This window comes from Triticum urartu, chromosome 5, assembly GCF_003073215.2.
Source record: "Triticum urartu cultivar G1812 chromosome 5, Tu2.1, whole genome shotgun sequence".
Lineage (NCBI taxonomy): Eukaryota > Viridiplantae > Streptophyta > Magnoliopsida > Poales > Poaceae > Triticum > Triticum urartu.
In genome coordinates, this window is record NC_053026.1 from 610,070,147 (window position 1) to 610,084,836 (window position 14,690).

Below are 14,690 nucleotides of genomic sequence, written 5' to 3' on the forward strand. Positions count from 1 at the left end.
ACCGTCTGGTGCTCGGCTGGAGGAGCTAAAGATTCTGCCGGGGCGAGCTTCTATCTCAAAGGAGCACCGTGCATTGATGGGCACGGTGATTGAAAGGATTTCATCCGCAGAAGACGGATTGCATGAGGCCGTCAAAAGCTTGCTGACGGGTTTTGAGGTATGTTAGATGATGTACACTTTTGTCAGTTGCGCATAAGTAAGATGCGCCCTGTGTAGATAGTAGCCCCTGAGACTCTGCGCGTTGTCAAGAAATGACGGCACGCGGAGGATCATAATCCCAGGTCTAAGATGTCGCCTTTGAATTTAGGTGGCGAGGTGTTCGGAATCGAGCCGAACTGATGAATTTGCCGAACTAAAGCGGCAACTGGACGTGGCAGATGCCGACATCGCGCTTGTCAACAAGCGGCTTGATGAGGCTCAAGGTATGTAATTCTTCGGGCGGCGCCAGGTAAGAGGAGCTTCATGCTAGTGCCTTACAATGTGTGTGCTTGACGCAGATGGTATGGCCGCCGTGGAGAATCTTAGGGCAGGAATTGCCCGAGCTAAGGAGCAAGCCAGAAAAAGCGATGCGGCTGCCCAGAAGGCCCTTGAAGAGCTGAGAGCCGAACAGGCTGCTCATTGCCGAAGCAAAGAGGAGATGGCCGAGATGGCCAAAAAGTTAAAAAGCGCTACCGACCATTGCAGACTTCTTGAAAAAGAAGACCAGGCGAAACAGACGGACTTAGAGAAGGCTGTCGCCAATGCCAAGGACGCGCGCTCTGCGATGAGAGCTGCGAAGGAAGAGCTGCGTCAGGCTGAACAGATTGTGGCTGGAAAGCCCTTTATGCTGCGAAGGAAGGTTTGTGATCGGAAGTTTGCTCCGTTGGACCGGATGTGGAGTGTGGAGGACACCTATCTGGATTTGGCAGCGAGTGCTGCTGATGCGACCGAACACTTTCGAGATCAGAAAGATCGCGAAGTGGAAAGGCTTTTCTGGTCACAGTTTCACAATCCAGAGCGTCTAATGGCAGTGGATGATCGTTTGGCTCAATGGGCAAAACTGAATAGGTTGTCTGGACTCGCCATGAAGTACGTTGTGGGTCACCTGTGGCCGGGGAGTTCGGAGCCGAAGGGTTATTTCAGCTTGGTGCAGCAATTCCTTGACGCGGTGCCGCGTATAAATGCAATTAAGAGGTCAGCATGCATAGAGGGCACTAGGATGGCTCTAGCTCGTGTTAACACATACTGGGCAGAGATGGAGACCATCGTTGTTGCGTCCCGAGATTCGGACCAAAGCCGAGTACCCTCCGAGCACTATTTTCAGGAAGTTCTTGAAGGCGCTCGTGTAATAGAGACGCAGTGCCCGAAAGATGCTATGTTATGATAGCATATGTAATTATAAAGTAATATTTTGATAAACTGTAGTGGCCTTTTTTATACTTGTGCCTCCAAGTATTGTAAACACCTTCTATATATATATATATATATATATATATATATATATAGAATCTGAAAGATGGCAGTCGTTGGCTTCAGCCCCCACGCACATAGTGCGGGGGTGCTCGCAGAAGACGCATTTTCACACTTAACCCAACGTCTTGGTCCTACAAAGGAGGTGATAGCGCAGCGGGCCAGGCAACCGGACTATAATGCTTTAACACTTTCACTTAGCCATAGGAGTTTGAAAATGAGACTCTTTAGGTAGCTCCTTGGTGGCAACTGCGCTCGTCCGAATTCGGGGCGCGTATGTGCCTGACCGGAAAGAGGCCCTTCGTTAAAGCGGAGGAATCCGATAGATTCCGATCGGTCATCGAGTGGCTGACCAGTCTCACGCTACATCATGACAGTCAGTTTTTGGCTTTCTCTACTGAGGTGCTCGCCCTGGCCGAACCGGGGGCACAATCGCAGTAGTTCTCCTGGTGCTACCTTAGCCAATAGAGCGGAACGTAAGGTAGCCGAACTCAGGAGCCGGGCAACCCAACATTTGACCAAAGACATGATTCGGAGCTGATGCATATAATGCCAAAACTCGCGACGCCGAACACTCCCTAAGGTGTTCGGTCTTTATGAGTGTGGGCCAAAGAACACTCTTTATTAAAAAAGCCCCTAGTGTCCAGGTACGTGCAAAAATTCTGATGTGGCCACATGCCAAGACGCCAGCCTCCTCCTTGGTTATACTGGAAAGAAAAAACCAGGGGAAGTGTAGCAACAAGAGACAGTAAAAAAGGTTTACGCAGGGTCTTAATCTAAAAAGAATCCTTTAGGACGGGTCCCTACTGCACGTCTGTGCCTGTGTCTCTGTTGTGCCGTATCCTGGACGGGCGCCGCACGACGTTCATCTGTAAAAGAGAGGAACTGAGTTGAAAACGGGTTGTGCGGAAAAAGTTTAAAAATAAGCAAAGTATAAAGTAAGATATGGAAGTTTGAGCTTTATTGTTTCTTATTGTATATGCGTGGAGCCCCTTGTGCGGGGTTATATGGCTTCTAGGCCTGCATCAATGATGATTTTGCACCGAACTCGTCTATCCGCGTTCGTGGTCTTTAAATGACCTATTTTGAAGTTTTTTGGCCGGTGAGGCCATTTTGCCGTGGGGCTGTTAAAGCGGCCGCACTGTCCTAAGCTTGGGGAGGCGCATTTTAGTGCTTCCCCATCAAAGAGATGGTGCCTCGTGGACCGGGCATCTTAAGCGTAAGAGATGCATAATGCGGTATTGCGTTAAATCGAGCGAAAGCTTCACGTCCCAGTAGTGCTTGATAGCGACTTGAGAACGGGACGACGTGGAAGGTAAGCTTTTCACGGCGGAGGTTATCGGGAGAGCCGAATGTGACCGTGAGCCGGAGAAAACCCGTACAATGGGTGTCCGGGCCCGGTATTACCCCTTGAAAGGAGGTTTTGCTGCGGCGGATTCTTGCTGGGTTTATCCCCATGTGTTGTATTGTATCCTGATATATCAGGTTTAGTCCGTTGCCGCCGTCCATAAGGACATTTGAAAACTTGAGTCCGCCAATTATTGGATCGAGTATCAAGGCAGTCCATCCTACATTCTTGATATTCCTAGAATAATCTAGCTGATCGAAGGTGATTGGTTTTGACAACCAGTGGCAGGATCCTTTGGGGATGGGCCGTGTGGTGCGTACCTTTACGGGCACCACATGTTTTGTTATGTGAAGTGAGTTCACTATTTTTACTTCTTGCGGGAAGTTCTTTTGTTTCCTGGTGCTCTGCTGTTGGGGTTCGTCCTCGTCTTCGCTTGGTGTGTCGAGCCCCTTGTGTTCGGCATTAAGTCTGCCGGATTGTTTGAAGACCCAACAGTCTCTGTGGGTATGGTTAGCGGGCTTCGTTGGAGTACTGTGTATCTGACATATCCTGTCCAGGATTTTATTTAGGTTGGATGGATCATCCCTGTTATCCTGGGGGGCGATTTTTCCTGATTTTGTCGTGAGCCTTTGAATCCGGCGTTGACTGTCGTGCTCTTCGGACTTTTGTCCTTAGTTCGGCGACGGTCCTTGTTGCGTTGCGGTCTTCCGTTTCCATCCCTGGTTTCGGATGTACTTGGGTCGCTGGGGCTGCACCTTGCCAACCAGCTGTCCTCCCCTGCACAAAAGCGGGTCATGAGGCTTGTTAGTGCGGCCATTGTTCTTGGCTTTTCTTGGCCGAGGTGTCTGGTGAGCCATTCGTCTTGGACATTATGCCTGAAAGCTGCTAGGGCTTCGGCGTCCGGACAGTCGACTATCTGATTCTTTTTAGTGAGGAATCTATTCCATAACTGCCGAGCTGATTCTCCGGGTTGTTGAGTTATGTGACTAAGATCGTCTGCATCCGGAGGGCGGACATAGGTCCCTTGAAAGTTTGCTCGGAAAGCATCCTCGAGCTCTTCCCAGCTTCCAATTGTGTTTTCGGGAAGGCTTTTAAGCCAATGCCGGGCTGGCCCTTTACGCTTAAGGGGTAGATATTTTATGGCGTGGAGATCATCTCCTCTAGCCATGTGTATGTGGAGGATGTAATCCTCGATCCAGACTCCTGGGTCTGTTGTTCCATCATATGCCTCTATGTTTACGGGTTTGAATCCCTCTGGGAATTCATGGTCTAGGACCTCATCGGTGAAACATAGGGGGTGTGTGGCACCCCTGTATTTGGGTATGCCGGATTCTGATGATGGCTTCATAGCGTTGCTTACGAGAGCTTGCTTTCTTAGCCCATAGATGGACCTGACTGGGCCATGATGCGGATCCTTAAGTGGGTCGCATGCCGATTTAGGTGCGGCGCTGCTTGTCGCTTTATGGGGTCGTCTATCCGACCGTGTGGCTTTTTCATTTATTGAATGTGAGGGCTCTGAGGCCTCTTCGTCGAATTCAAGCCGTAGCTTTCTTTTCGGATAGCTTCTAGTGCGGCGATTGTCGCCGTACTTATCTGTGGCATTGATTACCTTGCTCCATCTGATCCGGAGTGCGTCTTCCGCTGTTTTTAGCTTCCGCTTCTGCTTTTTTAGGCTGCGTGCAGTTGCAACGAGCCTCTCATGGAGATTCTTCTGCTCCGTGAGTTTATTCGGCGTGAGGTCGTCTAGAATGCCGTTTTCGCCGGAGGAGGGATGTTCGGTTTCTCTATCCATGTTGCCCTGTTCGGACGGTTGCTCTAAGGCCTGCCCGTCGTCTACCGGCTCGTCCTGCTCTATGGCTGGGTTTTTGTCGAGGCGGGGCTTGGGTCGGCGTTTACGACGACGCCTTGATTGCTTTTCGGGGGGTCGATCTCTCGCCCCCTCCCCTTTTTCCTCGTTGTCGCTTCCTTTAGGGGTGTCCACCATGTACACATCGTGAGATGGGGTGGCGGTCCAGCGCCCTACAGGTGCTGGTTCCTGTTCGTCTCCTATATCATCGTCCATGCCGTCGATGTCTTCGAAGCCGAAGTCAAGTATGTCGGTTAAATCGTCGACAGTGGCTACAAAGTGGGTGGTGGGTGGGTTTTGAATTTCCTCTCCGTCCATATCCCACCCTTGCTGATCGTAGTTCGGCCAGGGCTCTCCTGATAAAGAGAGAGACTTGAGAGAATTTAGGATGTCGCCAAAAGGCGAATGCTGAAAGATGTCCGCGGCGGTGAACTCCATTACCGGCGCCCAATCGGATTCGATTGGGAGGGGCGCGGGGGGCTCGGAGTTCGGAGAGGAATCCGGCTCCTTGGAGTCACGGGCCACGCGGAGTGCGGGACCGGAGTTCGGCTCGATCGCCTTTGAGATCGCAGCCCTTGAGGCAGCATCCAACCGCTGATCCTCGATCGGCGTAGTAGGTTCCAAATTAATGGTCGAAACCGATGCGTGTGTGGCCTCCAAGGCGCTGTCCGGCGGCAGAGCTATATCATGCCCATCGAGATAGTGCGACACGCTTGGCTGTGGCTCGAATCCGTCGAAGATCAAGTCCCCACGGATGTTAGCCGTGTAGTTTAGGTTTCCAAACCTGACCTGATGTCCAGGGGCGTAGCTTTCGATCTGCTCCAGATGGCCAAGAGAATTGGCCCGCAGTGCGAAGCTGCCGAAGACGAAGATCTGTCCGGGGAGAAAAGTCTCACCCTGGACCGCATCGTTGTTGAAGATCGAAGTAGCCATTGGACCTAAGGGCGACGACACAGAGGAACTCTCAATGAAAGCACCAATGTCGGTGTCAAAACCGGCGGATCTCGGGTAGGGGGTCCCGAACTGTGCGTCTAGGCCGGATGGTAATAGGAGACAGGGGACACTTTGTTTTACCCAGGTTCGGGCCCTCTCGATGGAGGTAAAACCCTACTCCTGCTTGATTAATATTGATGATATGGGTAGTACAAGAGTAGATCTACCACGAGATCAAGGAGGCTAAACCCTAGAAGCTAGCCTATGGTATGATTGATGTGTATTGAGTTGATTCTGTCCTACAGACTACAACCCTCCAGTTTATATAGACACCGGATAGGGTTAGGGTTACATAGAGTCGGTTACAATGGTAGGAGATCTTGAATATCCGCATCGCCAAGCTTGCCTTCCACGCCAAGGAAAGTCCCCTCCGGACACGAGACGAAGTCTTCAATCTTGTATCTTCATAGTCCAGGAGTCCGACTGAAGGTATAGTCTGGCTACCCGAACAACCCCTAATCCAGGACTCCCTCAGACGGCAAGGGGGTTGCCGCGCCCGGTAAGCAAGCTGCCGGGAAGAAGCCAAAGAATGGACCCAAGCTTGAGACTGAGTGTTTTTATTGCAAGGGAAGTGGTCACTGGAAGCGGAACTTCCCCAAATATTTAGCGGACAAGAAGGCCGGCAACGCTAAAGGTATATGTGATATACATGTAATTGATGTGTACCTTACCAGTACTCGTAGTAGCTCCTGGGTATTTGATACCGGTGCGGTTGCTCACATTTGTAACTCAAAGCAGGAGCTACGGAATAAGCGGAGACTGGCGAAGGACGAGGTGACGATGCGCGTCGGGAATGGTTCCAAGGTTGATGTGATCGCCGTCGGCACGCTACATCTACATTTACCTACGGGATTAGTTTTAAACCTCAATAATTTTTATTTAGTGCCAGCTTTGAGCATGAACATTGTATCAGGATCTCGTTTAATTCGAGATGGCTACTCATTTAAATCTGAGAATAATGGTTGTTCTATTTATATGAGAGATATGTTTTATGGTCATGCTCTGCTGGTGAATGGTTTATTCTTAATCAATCTCGAGCATAATGTTACACATATTCATAGTGTGAATACCAAAAGATGTAAGGTTGATAATGATAGTCCCACATACTTGTGGCACTGCCGCCTTGGTCACATAGGTATCAAACGCATAAAGAAGCTCCATGCAGATGGACTTTTGGAGTCTCTTGATTACGAATCATTTGACACGTGCGAACCATGCCTCATGGGTAAAATGACCAAGACTCCGTTCTCAGGAACAATGGAGCGAGCAACCAACTTATTGGAAATCATACATACTGATGTGTGCGGTCCAATGAGTGTTGAGGCTCGCGGTGGCTATCGTTATGTTCTCACCCTCACTGATGACTTAAGTGGATATGGGTATGTCTACTTAATGAAACACAAGTCTGAGACCTTTGAAAAGTTCAAGGAATTTCAGAGTGAGGTTGAGAATCAACGTGACAGAAAAATCAAGTTCTTGCGATCAGATCATGGGGGAGAATACTTGAGTCACGAATTTGGCACGCACTTAAGGAAATGTGGAATAGTTTCACAACTCACGCCGCCTGGAACACCTCAGCGTAATGGTGTGTCCGGACATCGTAATCTCACTCTATTGGATATGGTGTGATCTATGATGTCTCTTACCGATCTACCGCTGTCATTTTGGGGCTATGCTTTAGAGACTTCCGCATTCAATTTAAATAGGACTCCGTTGAAATCCGTTGAGACGACACCGTATGAATTATGGTTTGGGAAGAAACCTAAGCTGTCGTTTCTAAAAGTTTGGGGATGCGATGCTTATGTCAAGAAACTTCAACCTGAAAAGCTCGAACCCAAATCGAAAAAATGCGTCTTCGTAGGATACCCTAAAGAAACTATTGGGTATACCTTCTACCTCAGATCCGAAGGCAAGATCTTTGTTGCCAAGAATGGATCCTTTCTAGAGAAAGAGTTTCTCTCGAAAGAAGTAAGTGGGAGGAAAGTAGAACTCGATGAAGTATTACCTCTTGAACCGGTAAGTGGCGCAGCTCAAGAAAATGTTCCTGAGGTGCCTGCACCGACTAGAGAGGAAGTTAATGATGATGATCATGAAACTTCAGATCAAGTTACTACTGAACTACGTAGGTCCACAAGGACACGTTCCGCGCCAGAGTGGTACGGCAACCCTGTCCTGGAAATCATGTTGTTAGACAATGGTGAACCTTCGAACTATGAAGAAGCGATGGCGGGCCCGGATTCCGACAAATGGCTGGAAGCCATGAAATCCGAGATAGGATCCATGTATGAAAACGAAGTATGGACTTTGACTGACTTGCCTGATGATCGGCGAGCCATAGAAAATAAATGGATCTTTAAGAAGAAGACACACGCAGATGGTAATGTAACCATCTATAAAGCTTGGCTTGTCGCTAAGGGTTATCGACAAGTTCAAGGGGTTGACTACGATGAGACTTTCTCACCTGTAGCGAAGCTGAATTCCGTCTGAATCATGTTAGCAATTGCCACATTCTATGATTATGAGATATGGCAAATGGACGTCAAAACGGCATTCCTTAATGGTTTACTTAAGGAAGAATTGTATATGATGCAGCCGGAAGGTTTTGTCGATCCTAAGAATGCTGACAAGGTGTGCAAGCTCCAACGCTCGATCTATGGGCTGGTGCAAGCATCTCGGAGTTGGAACATTCGTTTTGATGAGATGATCAAAGCGTTTGGGTTTACACAGACTTATGAAGAAGCCTGCATTTACAAGAAAGTGAGTGGGAGCTCTGTAGCATTTCTCATATTGTCTTTGGATAACATACTGTTGATGGGAAATGATATAGAATTCTTGGAAAGCATAAAGGCCTACTTGAACAAGTGTTTTTCAATGAAGGATCTTGGAGAAGCTGCTTACATATTAGGCATCAAGATCTATAGAGGTAGATCGAGACGCCTCATTGGTCTTTCACAGAGTACGTACCTTGACAAGATATTGAAGAAGTTCAATATGGATCAGCCAAAGAAGAGGTTCTTGCCTGTATTGCAAGGTACGAGATTGAGCACGGCTCAATGCCCGACCACGGCAGAAGATAGAGAAAAGATGAGTGTAGTCCCCTATGCCTCGGCCATAGGGTCTATCATGTATGCTATGCTGTGTACCAGACCTAATGTAAACATTGCCGTAAGTTTGGTAGGAAGGTACCAAAGTAATCCCCGTGTGGAACACTGGACAGCGGTCAAGAATATCCTGAAGTACCTGAAGAGGACTAAGGATATGTTTCTCGTTTATGGAGGTGACGGAGAGCTCGTCGTAAAGGGTTACGTCGATGCTAGCTTCGACACAGATCTGGATGACTCTAAGTCACAAACCGGATACGTGTATATTCTGAATGGTGGGGCAGTAAGCTGGTGCAGTTGCAAGCAAAGCGTTGTGGCGGGATCTACATGTGAAGCGGAGTACATGGCAGCCTCGGAGGCAGCACAAGAAGCAATCTGGGTGAAGGAGTTCATTACCGACCTAGGAGTCATACCCAATGCGTCGGGCCCAATGAATCTCTTCTGTGACAACACTGGAGCTATTGCCCTTGCCAAGGAGCCCAGGTTTCACAGGAAGACCAGGCATATCAAGCGTCGCTTCAACTCCATTCGTGAAAGTGTTCAAAATGGAGACATAGATATTTGTAAAGTACATACAGACCTGAATGTGGTAGATCCGTTGACTAAACCTCTCCCTAGAGCAAAACATGATCAACACCAGAACTGCATGGGTGTTCGATTCATCACAATGTAACTAGATTATTGACTCTAGTGCAAGTGGGAGACTGTTGGAAATATGCCCTAGAGGCAATAATAAAATGGTTATTATTATATTTCCTTGCGCATGACAATTGTCTATTGTTCATGCTATAATTGTGTTATCCGGAAATCGTAATACATGTGTGAATACATAGAAATCGTAATACATGTGTGAATACATAGACCACAACACGTCCCTAGTGAGCCTCTAGTTGACTAGCTCGTTGATCAAAGATAGTCATGGTTTCCTGACTATGGACATTGGATGTCATTGATAATGGGATCACATCATTAGGAGAATGATGTGATGGACAAGACCCAATCCTAAGCATAGCAGATCGTGTAGTTCGTTTGCTAGCTTTCTAATGTCAAGTATCATTTCCTTAGACCATGAGATTGTGCAACTCCCGGATACCGTAGGATGCTTTGGGTGTGCCAAACGTCACAATGTAACTGGGTGACTATAAAGGTGCACTACAGTATCTCCGAAAGTGTCTGTTGGGTTGGCACGAATCGAGACTGGGATTTGTCACTCCGTATGACGGAGAGGTATCTCTGGGCCCACTCGGTAATGCATCATCATAATGAGCTCAATGTGACCAAAGTGGTGTTGATCACGGGATCATGCATTACGGTACGAGTAAAGTGACTTGCCGGTAACGAGGTTGAACGAGGTATTGGGATACCGACGATCGAGTCTCGGGCAAGTAACGTACCGATTGACAAAGGGAATTGTATACGGGATTGATTGAATCCTCGACATCGTGGTTCATCCGATGAGATCATCGGGAGCATGTGGGAGCCAACATGGGTATCCAGATCCCGCTGTTGGTTATTGACCGGAGAGTCGTCTCGGTCATGTCTGCGTGTCTCCCGAACCCGTAGGGTCTACACACTTAAGGTTCGTGACGCTAGGGTTGTAGATATGTATATAGGTAACCCGAATGTTGTTCGGAGTCCCGGATGAGATCCCGGACGTCACGAGGAGTCAGAATGGTCCGGAGGTAAAGATTTATATATAGGAAGTCAAGTTTCGGCCATCGGGAAGTTTCGGGGTAATCGGTATTGTACCGGGACCACCGGAAGGGTCCCGGGGGTCCACCGGGTGGGGCCACCTATCCCGGAGGGCCCCATGGGCTGAAGTGGGAGGGGAACCAGCCCCTAGTGGGCTGGTGCGCCCCCCATGGGCCTCCCCTGCGCCTAGGGATGGAAACCCTAGGGTGGGGGCGCCCCACTTGGCTTGGGGGGCACCCCCGCCCGCCGCCCCCCTTGGAGATGCATCCTAGGGGCGCCCCCCTAGGGGTCCTATATATAGTGGGGGAGGGAGGGCAGCCGCACCTAGCCCCTGGCGCCTCCCTCTCCCTCCTGTGACACCTCTCCCTCTCCTGAGCTTGGCGAAGCCCTGCCGAGATCACGTTCCACCACCACGCCGTCGTGCTGCTGGATCTCCATCAACCTCTCCTTCCCCTTGCTGGATCAAGGAGGAGACGTCTTCCCAACCGTACGTGTGTTGAACGCGGAGGTGCCGTCCGTTCGGCGCTAGTCATCGGTGATTTGGATCACGACGAGTACGACTCCATCAACCCGTTCTCTTGAACGCTTCCGCTCGATGATCTACAAGGGTATGTAGATGCACTCCTCTCTCCCTCGTTGCTAGATGACTCCATAGATTGATCTTGGTGATGCGTAGAAAATTTTAAAAAAGATGACTCCATATATTGATCTTGGTGATGCGTAGAAAATTTTAAAATTCTGCTACGTTACCCAACAATTGGCATGTCATGTTCTCATTGGGGGAGTCGAAAAAGTCAGTGGAGGAGGAGGGTGTGGAGTGCACAACAATGGCGGTCGTACCCACATTCTCATCTTCATCGCCTTCTTCGTCACCGGACATGTAATCCTCATGAACAAACGCCTTATCATATCTCCTCTTGGTGAACTTGGAGAATTTCTTTGTCTTGAGCACAAGCTTCTCAGATTCGTCTTCTCTTCTCTCAGAAGTACAATCCGCAACAAAGTGTCACGAGCAATCATGATTGTAGCACTTTCTTCTCCCAAAGGACCTCCCTTTGAGATTCTCCCCCTTGTTTCCCATGGTGCCTGAATAATTCTTGACCAAGAGGGCCAAGTCTTCTTCAAAGTCAATTGTCGAGCACGTGCTATCTTCTTCATCTTCAACACATCTTTATTCTCCAACTTCCTCTCTTGAAGCACTCACAACCACCTTCTTGGCCTTCAATGCAAGGTTGGAGTTATTAGTCCCTTGAACAATTGCAAGGGTGTTTTTGACTTGGTCTCCCACTACTAGGGAAAAGCTTATAGGTAGACGCTTACTAGTAGCGCGGGTTTATACCCCTCGCTACTACTAAGTTGATAGTAGTAGCTCGGGTTTATACCCCTCGCTACTACTAAGTGGTGTCTACCGTGCCCCCCGGGACATGCCATAGTAGTAGCGAGGGGTATATATAAACCCGCGCTACTACTAAGTTGATAGTAGTAGCACGGGTTTATATCGCTCGCTACTACTAAGTACATGGTTTTTGAAGAGCCCTGAAATCCCTATCTCCTCCCCCAAATCCTTCCTCTCCCCCGTCACTCTCCCCCTCTATCTCCCTAGGCTCCCACATGGACCTCCTACCCATGCGCGCCTCCTCCTCCATGGCGCCAAAAGAGGCCAGCGGTGTCCTGGAGCTCGTCGGTCTTCCCCGCATCTCCATGCCACCACGCCGGAGCACCTCACCACCGGCGACCAACCCCGCTGCTACCCCCATCTCCTTCCTCTCTCCCTCGTTTTTCTTTTTATCTCTCTCCCTATGGTTTGACTCAACCCTCCCATGTCCTTGCCCGTTCAGGTCATCGCCATGGACGACCAGGAGCTCGTTGCCTTTGCTGAAAAGAGGAGCCCCATGTCGCCGCCTTGCTCGGCCATGGATCCGGGCCCTCTACAGCAGCGGTCGCTGGATCTGGTCTGCCGCTGCCCTTTCGCATCACTGGCGACCCCTGCCATCGCTGGATCGAACCATTGCTGCCATTGACAGCATGCACGGGGTTGAGATTTTTGTTTTTGTTTTTTAAATTAATAGTAGTAGTGCGGGTGGCAACCACGCCACTACTCTGCGCTACTACTAACAAATGTAGTAGTAATGCGGGTGCACCCGCGCTACTACTACAAGTTAGCTGTAGCGCCGTAGTAGTAGCACGGGAACCCGTGCTACTACTAGCTGTTTAACCCGCGCTACTACTAGGCTTTTCCCTAGTAGTGTCGAAAAGTGCATGGGTGGTGAAAGTAAACTCAAATTGATTGGGAGTCATTCGGTCATAGTCGGGACTTTGATGAATCATCATAACCATAGTGTGTTCCTCAAAACAATGACTTCAATAAAAATGTCATCCACCCATGTGCAACAAAAGTTCCTCGGACCCAACACAAGAGACTTCAATTTCCGATACACCTCCTTCTGCGGTCTCCATCATTGTTCGCAAACAAATTGACTTATTTCTTGAGAAGGCCAACCAATATATTTGAATGTTGGCATCACCTTCGAGAATGTACTCAAGGCAATCCCACACTTCCTTGGCGGTCTTGAAAGGAGCAATGGAATCGCTATATTCATCAGTGACTGCAAGTCAAAGCATGTTGTGGGCGATATCATTGAGTTGATCATCAATGGCTTCCCTTGGAGTAAGGCTCCAATGATCATGGTGCTTGAAGCCATTGATAATCACCCACCAAACTTGCATCGAGGCATTGCGAATGTAAGGCCCGTAACTATTTTCCACTTAGAAAATGAGTTAACCTTCAAAGGGGGTGGAGCCCCAACATGATTGATATCTGGATGAGGGATAGGTTGTGGCGAGTAATGAGGCTCTATGGAATTGTAGAGAGGTATGGTGGTAAGCTTGAGATGAGCAAGAGTTTCTCTTGTATCATCACATCATGAGCCACACTTGGAACAAATGAGGATCATGCAGATGTGGAGGCTTTGAAGAGAACATCCACCTCATACTTGATGGTGGAGCGTGCTTCTCTCAACATAACAAAATTTAAATCCAACAATAGTAAGGAGAAGTCCATTACAGTCAAGGTAGCGACTGATGTAGGAACAATGGGGTTAGCAATGGCGGGAAGCTCGGGTGGAGGGGCATGAACCCCCTCACCTTGTGGTAGTTCCACACCCTCCTATGGATGATCAGCCATAATCTCTTTAGGTGGTTAAGCCCTAATGAAGAGTCAAAGCTCTGATACGAATTGAAAGGATCGAGAGGTCGACTAGAAGGGGGGTGAATAGGAGACTACAAATTTTAGCTCAACTTCCTATTTTAGGGGCTAATGCAGATAAAGTAAGTTCTCTAGATATGCAATCTATGGTGAGAACAACATATATGGCAATCAAGTTAGCAATAAGGTAAGCAAGGCAACAAGCATACAAAGAAAGTAAAGGAACGAGAACGGATAAGCCACTAGTGAGTCGAGGACGCAGATGTATCCCGAAGTACACACTCTTTGGGGAGTTCTAGTCTCCGCTGGAGAGGTGCCGAAGCCAAAGCTCTGGAGCGCCACCAAGTGCCTCACCTTATTCTCCCTTTGAGTCACCCTCAACGGACAAGCCTAAAATCACTCAGGGTATGATCTTGACGACGACCACCTAACCATTACAAACTTCCCGGAGAACACCACTAGCAAGCAAGCATATGGGCCTTGACTCCTAGCGTCTAGGATCCTAAATATCCTAAAGTAAAAGTGTTGATGATGAAATCGATCGGGGATCACAAATTTGTTTCATGGAAGTGTAGATCGGTTATTACTCTTTCAATCCTTGAAATATGATGGAGTTTGAGTGGAGGGATCGAGAATATTTGAGCTTTTGAAGGTTTGGAATGGTGGAGTAGCTCAAGACATTAGGGTTAGTTGTTAGAGGTCAAAGAAGGGTTTTTTATACTTTAACCCTCAAAGTGATCGTTCCCACTAGATGGCCCCATGTGCACGGGTCAAGAGAGACAAAAATCCTAGATCCCGTGTGCATGGGGTTTCCAGCTCAACCTAGTGGGCATGGGGGTTAGCAAGCCCGTGTGCATACGGTGTCCATAGAGCAAACTCAGGACGACGTGAACACGGCCCCTGGACCCCATGGGCATAGGGTAGGTTAGCCAAGAGCACAAAGGAAGTGAGATAATGGGCTATATTTAGTGGTAGGAGTAGGATAGTTGGTGTATATGTTTTGCATGACCTCACACCTTCTCCCAACACCTCGACCCCTCTTAATAGTGTGGTTTT